General features: G+C 42.7%; 1 long non-coding RNA gene across 1 annotated transcript; it reads left to right on the top strand.

Annotated features, from left to right (window-relative positions):
- Positions 1–1113: 1113 nt before the first annotated feature.
- On the top strand, positions 1114–6788 carry LOC140733052 (uncharacterized). Its single transcript, XR_012100213.1, has 3 exons — positions 1114–2341; positions 5543–5584; positions 6073–6788. It is a non-coding gene; the product is annotated as an uncharacterized lncRNA (long non-coding RNA).
- Positions 6789–6805: the final 17 nt, after the last annotated feature.

Genomic DNA, 6805 nt, shown 5'->3' with positions numbered 1-6805 from the left:
GTCATCATAGGTGAAGTATCTTATAAATCCGTATCTTATAATAGAAAAAATAAATAGAGAAATGGGTTACGTTGCTGGATCAAGGTTAACCAAACTCTTATGTCCATAATCGTCCTTCAAAGTCTCAGGGGACCTTAAGATCCATACCTTTAATGTCCATTCTGCAGGGTCCCTCACAGGAAGAAATAAAACAAAGCTCTCCAAACCAAATAAATGTACAGTGAAGAAGTCATTTCAGGTTCAAATAAAATGTCCAATTTTCCCAGTATCTTTCAAAGTTTTTAGTGGCATGTCTCAGAGAGACAGTCAATCGTTTCAAAACATAAATTTCTTCAACTATTTCTGTCCATTCCAGGACTGTAGGAGACTCTTGCTTAGCCATTTCCTGGTAATCACTTTCTTACTGGCTGCTAGTAGTATTTGTAACAAATATCTTTCATGCTTTTTGAGCCCATTTGCTACATTACCCAAATAAATAACGTTAAAGTCAAAATTAATCTCTGGGCTGATTATTGACCTTATCCCTGTTACCACATCTAACCAATAAGACAAAACCTTTGGACACTCCCAGAAAATATGAAAATGATCAGCCAACTTATTATCACACATTCTCCAACATTGACCTTGTCTTTTTAAATTCACTTATGGGCTGTGGTCGATGTGTGCAAGGCCAGCAATGATAGCCTATTCTTAACTAATCTGGAGAAAGTCATGGTAAGCTGCCTTCTTCAACAGCTGCATTTTATATGATGATAATTTTCTAACTCTGAAAGGTTATTGAATTGAAAGTCCACCTCTGTTTCTCCTTCCACAGATGTTGTCTGACATATTGAGTCCCTTCACCCATTTGAATTAAATTGACTTTATTACTTACATCGTTCATATACATGAGGAGTAAAACACTCCTTTACGTCTCCATTCAAATGGGCAATGTGCAATTATAGTAATTTATAATAAATATTATATACAACAAGATAGTTAATATAACATAGAAATACAGTTGTGTCAGCATGAATTAAGCAATCTGATGGCCTGGTGGAAGAAGCTGTCCCGGAGCCTGTCGGTCCTGGCTTTTACGCTGTGGTACCACTTCCCGGATGGTAGCAGCTGGAATAGATTGTGGTTGGGGTGATACAGCTCTCCAATGATCCTTCAGGCCCTTTATTTGTAAAAGTCCTGAATAGTGGGAAGTTCACATCTACATTTGTGCTGGGCTGCACCACTCTCTGCAGAGTCCTGCGATTGAGGGAAGTACAGTTCCCATACCAGGTAGTGATGCAGCCAGTCAGGATGCTCTCAATTGTTCCCCTGTAGAAAGTTCTAAGAATATGGGGGGCCATATCAAACTTGTTCAACCATCTGAGGTGAAAGAGGCACTGTTGTGCCTTTTTCACCACACAGCCGCTACGTACAGACCACGTGAGATCCTCGGTGATGTTTATGCTGAGGAACTTTAATCTGTTTACCCTGTCAATCCCAAATCCATTGATGTCAATAGGGGCTAGCCTGTCTCCATTCCTCCTGTAATCCACAACCAGCTCCTTTGTTTCTGCGATGTTGAGGGAGAGGTTGTTTTCTTGACACCACTGTGTCAGAGTGATGACTTCTTCTCTGTAGGCTGCCTCGTTATTATTTAAGATTAGGCTAATCAGTGTAGTGTTGTCAGCAAGTTTATTTAGCAGATTGGAACTGTGGGTGGCAACACAGCCATGGGTATACAGAGAGTAAAGGAGGGGGCTTAGGACACAGCCTTGAGGGGCACCTGTGTTGAGCGTTAGAGGGCAGGGTTGAGGGAGCCCACTCTTACCACTTGCTGGTGATCTGACATGTCAGATTCAGATTCAGATTCAGTTTATTGTCATTTAGAAACCACAAATGCAATGCAGTTAAAAAATGAGACAACGTTCCTCCAGAATGATATCACAAAAGCACACAACAAAACAGACTACACCAGAAGATCCACGCAACATTTAGCAATCCCCAATCCAGAGTCCGGAGAGGCTGCTGCGTGTTAATATCGCGCTACCGTCTAGCGCATTCCCTGGAAAGGAGCTCCAAACCCACCAGACAAAACAAGACCAAAAACTAAAGCTACAAGACCTGCACAAAACCACATAGTTACAACAGTGCAAAATGTGTAGTTTTACTTCAGATTCCTTGCATTGACAGCACACAGACTCAAGTGCATGGAATGGCATAGGACTGGAACTGGCATTTTGGCCCAGCTGTGTCCCAGCCGCTGTTGCTGCCGTGGAATCTGGGCACTCTCACAGGCAGGCAGCCAGAAGAAGTCGGCAGTCACCTGTCTGAGAATGTGTCGCGTTCTCTTCATCCGGACTATGTAAGTATTCGGTGTTCATGCACACGCTCCCTGTTATGTGGGTGGCGGGGGGGGGGGGGGGTGGATATTGTGAGATGTAAAGGTGGTGGGCCTCAGGTATCGAACTGGGACGTTGAAAGTTAGGTTGCTGAAACAAAACAAAAACGTGGTAGCAGAGGGCGGTTTCCAATTGTAGGATCCCGCCGGCATTTGATGAGAGCAAGCCTTACGGAGGGTGGAGAAGTGAAACTGGATTATGAACTCGTGTTACGGAACTGGAGAAGATGAAGCAAGCCTTGGCAATTGCATGGTTGCTTTCAGGCAGAGTGAGAGAAACCCTGATGGGAATTTCAGAGGAAGACTTGAACAAAGATGAGGGTACGAATACGCTAATAAATACTCTTGACTGTTTTTTTTTTGAAGGAGGAAAAGGATATGATGAGGCCTATTCAGACTTTGACAAAATTTATAGAGACAATTCGAAAAATATAGCTGATTACGTTATTGATTTTGAACAAAAGTACACTCGCATACGTAAATACAAAATGGAATTTCCTGACGCTGTATCAGCTTTTAAATTGTTGGATACTGCGTATCTAAGACATAAAGGACAGACAGCTAGTGTTAACTGCATGCACAGAACTTACATTTGTATCTATGAAATCAACACTGAGGAGAATCTTTGGAGTAAAGGCCACTGAGACAACAGGCGGAATTAGTTTGAGTCAGGAAACAGCGTACTTCACTGAGCAAAAACAAGAGTTTAGCAAGCGTAGATTCCAGAGAGACCAGACAAGGGTACCATTACCCGGCAAAAATCCAATTAACAAGTTCGGTAGGAGATCGAAATATGCTGTATGTCAAAGTATTTACCACCGGGCAAGAAACTGTCCACACCGAACTGAACAATTTAGGCTAACTGAAGAAAATAACAAATCTGAAGATGTAGAAGAGTGCCGTATCACATTGCTGGCGAAGGGATCACCCACTCCTGCAGAGATTTTGATGATAGAATCTCTAGGATCTGCTGTTACTGATGCAGAATGCACAAACACAGTGTGTGGAAAGAAATGGCTTGGAAGCTTCGTAAGTGAACCAAACCAGAATGAAGTGCGGAAACTGGTGAACGCAGGTACGCCGAGTAACAAAACATTCAAATTTGGAGATGGACCCCACCAAAAGAGTGAAAATTCCCACAAAAACAGGGCAGACAAAATGTTACATTGAAGCGGCGGTGGTACCGGTGAACATTCCGTTACTCTTGAGCAAATCTTCCCTAAAGAAAGCAGGAACAGTACTGGATATGGAGATTGACCAAGCAACAGTGTTTCAACAGCCAGTGTCTCTCGAGCTGACCAGCTCTGGACATTACTGTGAGAACATTCTAAATAAAGACATCACTGAGAAACAACGTGAGAATGAAGTACTGTCACACAAAACATGATCATAGATGAGAAACGCAAGGTGTTGCTCAAACTTCACCAACAGTTTGAACATGCTTCAATTGATCGACTTCCGAATTTGCTCAGGAGCTGAGGAAACAAAGAAGCAGATTATCTTTCCATTCTAAAGTAGGTAATTGATAGCTGCAAGACGTGCCACAAGCCTGTGGTTGGTCTGCCTCTAGCATCTGAACACAATGAAACAGGAGTCGTAGACCTACATGAACTGGAGCAAGGAGTGTGGTATCTCCACATCATTGATGGGTTCATACGTTTCAGTGCTGGCAGCAAAGTAAACACACAGAGACCCTCAGAGGTAATAAAAGACCTCATCAATTCCCGGATAAGTGTGCATGGCCCACTTTGTAAAGTATTCAGTGATAACGGTGGTGAATTTAATAACGACGATTTCAGAGATATGGCAGAGAACTTTAACAGTGAAACAAAGACAACAGCAGCATACAGTCCTCAGAGTAATGGTCTTCTGGAGTGACGCGATCAAACGCTTACTGAAATAATGCTGAAGGTAAAGAAAGGTAATGGCTGTGATTGGAACTCAGGCCTGGACTGGGCCCTTATGGTGAAGAATACCGTGTACAACGTACATGATCATAGCCCGTATCACCTTGTGTTCGGCCAGAATCCAAACCTTCCCTTTGTACTGGTTGACAGACCACCTGCTCTAGAGGCACTACACGGAGTGAATGGGTTGGGAAACGGATTTCAGCACTGCATGAATCAAGGAAGGCCTTCGCTGAAGCAGAGTGTTCAGAGAGAATTTGGAGAACTCTAAGAGCACAGTCCTACAGGTGAAATAGTGGCCAAAGTGTATTACAAAAGAGCAGGCTGTGCAGAATGGAGAGGTCCTGGAGTTGTCATTGGTCAGGATGGAGTTGTGGTGTTTGTGAGACATGGAGGTACGTATTCGAGAGTGCATCATTCCAGACTACGTAAAGCACAAACTGAAGACCATCAGAACTCCATGGAGAACGACACAAAAGATTGAAAAGCACTTACCTGGCACATGGTCGTGTAGAAGAACAGAAATCATGCCTGCAACTTGGCATCCAGCACAAAAAATTGCCGCAGTACAAACTTTACATGAGGCAAACAAGACAGTGCGCAGAATTCAATCTGAAAAAAGTAGTCTCGAAGTTTCACAGCTTGGGAAAGGTTGCTCACTGAGGCTTGTTGCCCTCAGTGATGCCTCACTTGGAAATCTTCCTGATGGAGGAACTCAAGGGGGGACATTTTATTGTACTAATGGGAGAAGAGGGAAGATTTCCACCTCTCTATTGGCAATCAAAAAGGATCTGAAGAGTTGTACGGAGTACACTGGCAGGAGAAATCCTTGTAACGTCTGAAGGTGTTGACAAAGCTGTTTTTCTGTCTAAACTCTATTCTGAGCTTTTCTATGGTGACCCAAGAAGAACAGTCTACAGATAACTTGTGTCACAGTCCTGCTCTTTGGTTGATGCCATCAAATTCGCCAAGTCAGTAGCAGAGAAGAGGCTTCATCTAGAGATATGCAGCATCAACGAACTTGTCCAAGCACAGAAAATTCATCATATTCTATGGCCAAGTAAAAACGGAATGACTATGTAACTGTCCCACAAAGAAGGAAGCACCACTTCTTGTGCTGTTAAAGGGACTTAGTGAAGGCATTTGGTACCTTCAAAATTGTACTAATTTCAAGGGTTAGAATTAATTCCCATATCCTAACGGACATTTGAGTTGTCTTTAACATTTTTTCAAATTTACTTTTTTTTAATATATACAGGAAAGGGATGGGAGATTGTCAAGTTCGGCTCATTTGGATTATGTAAGTGTTTAGTGTGTGTGTGTGTGTGTGTGTGTGTGTGTGTGTGTGTGTGTGTGTGTGTGTGTGTGTGTGTGTGTGTGTGTGTGTGTGTGTGTGTGTGTGTGTGTGAGTGAGTGTGTGTGTGTGTGTGTGTGTGTGTGTGAGTGTGTGTGTGTGTATGAGAGTGTGTGTGTGTGTGTGTGTGTATGAGAGTGTGTGTGTGTGTATGAGAGTGAGTGAGTGTGTGTGTGTGTGTGAGTGAGTGTGTGTGTCTGTGTGTGTGAGAGTGAGTGTGTGTGTGTGTGTGTATGAGAGTGAGTGAGTGAGTGTGTGTGTGTGTGTGTTGGGGTGCAGAGGGGGAATTGTGGGATGTAAAGGTGGCGACCCTCGGTATTGAACTGAGATGTTAAAAGCAAAGTTGTTTAAACAAAAGAAAAACGTGTCTTTGTTGTTTGGGTGTTAATAAATTTCCTTGGTAATTGTATTTAACTCCCTTCATTTCATTTCAGTCTTGTCAAATCTTTACTGAAGCAATGGCAATGCTCCCTGCTTACCGTAGTCCATGTTCTGAGAAAGAAGATTACAATTCAATTACATCGACACTGTAAAGGAGTGGTATTAATTTAGTATTAAGTTACTGCTTCTGAGCTGCAGTGGTGGCATTAGATTTTAGTTTGAGAGTTTTAGTTAGTGGCCCATTTGGCCTAGCGTTTACTATTTCCTTTTTGTTGTATACATTTCTTATTAAAACTCAGTGAACTCTTCATTCTGCTCTGTATCTTTCCCGCTGCACTTGACTGAACTCCTATCACCTTGTCTGCGTGAACCATAATATCAATCAAACCAGATTCCATCTACTTACACATGGTTGGTATCTGTCTATTCCCTGCCTCCTCGTGTATCTGTCCAAATGTTGCTAACACATCTGATTCCACCACTGCCCCCTCCCAGTGAACTCCAGACACCTGCCACTCTCTGTATAACAAAACTTACTCCTTTCAACTACTTTCCCCTTTGAAACTTTCCCTCGTTCATATTAAAGCTGTTCTCTCCCGTATTTAACATCTCCACCCTGGGAAAAAGACCCTAGCTGCCTACACTGTTTATGACTTTTATGATTTTATATCCTTCTCTCAAGTTGCTCCTCAGCCTCTGCTCCAGAGAGGGCAATCCACGTTTGTCTAACCTCTCTGTATGGTTAAGTACAAGTACAGAGTTTCCTGAAATTGATGACATTGGTGG

The sequence above is a fragment of the Hemitrygon akajei genome, chromosome 9 (genome assembly GCF_048418815.1).
Source record: "Hemitrygon akajei chromosome 9, sHemAka1.3, whole genome shotgun sequence".
NCBI lineage: Eukaryota > Metazoa > Chordata > Chondrichthyes > Myliobatiformes > Dasyatidae > Hemitrygon > Hemitrygon akajei.
Note: the sequence above shows the minus strand (reverse complement) of the source record. Positions and strands in the feature narration are given on the sequence as shown.